The following is an 813-nucleotide window of genomic DNA, read 5'->3' on the forward strand; positions in this document are numbered from 1 at the left end:
GCGCAGTTTGATGCACCTCATCGACTTCGTATGCAGGACCGTCAGGATGGAACAGTGCCTCTACAGGTCGGTAGTGCAAGTGCAGGAAAGTTGCTGCCCGAAAGTAGCGTACCCGTTATATGTAACGCGCTTTGAGTCAGATAACCCTCCCACTATGAGGGGCCAAACGGGCCATAACTCAGATATTTTTGTGCGTGATCTATTGGTTTACACGTTAACACTACTGTTTTATAAGTATTTAGTATCGGTTTGCGTGTGTACAGTACTAGTTTCTTTCATATGAACTATACTGGTTCGTGTATTATCGGTTTGTGCGTGAAATATATCGTTCTGTCTATGTATACTGCTGGTTTGCCGATTTATGGCCTCACACATAGGTACTGCGGTCTTCTATTACACTCTGTTGAGCTGTTAAGTGCTTTGTTGGATATGTGGAAAGGCGTTATATGAAACAAATAATCATCTGACAGTACAGTATGTCCCCTGAGAGCTGAACTAAAAACTAGGAGCTTTCAGCATCCGTCCCCACCACTGACTAAAGAAGGGCTCTTTACATTTATATGCAGGTATTTTTACACCATTATTTAAAAAAAATATATGAAATGTTGTGACTTTGCTATGTCCAGCCCATACTTCATGACGTCAAAGGCTAACTTTAATGCTGATGTCGTCAATGTAAATGAATATCCTGGAATATCAACTTTCCTGTTTTAAATTCAAGGAAATCACACTGCAAAAAATCCATATGCAAAAATTAGAAAAAAAAGTGACATAGGAGTTGTTTAGCAAACAAATCTGCTAACGGGGCAAATG

Source organism: Erpetoichthys calabaricus, chromosome 14, assembly GCF_900747795.2.
Source record: "Erpetoichthys calabaricus chromosome 14, fErpCal1.3, whole genome shotgun sequence".
NCBI lineage: Eukaryota > Metazoa > Chordata > Cladistia > Polypteriformes > Polypteridae > Erpetoichthys > Erpetoichthys calabaricus.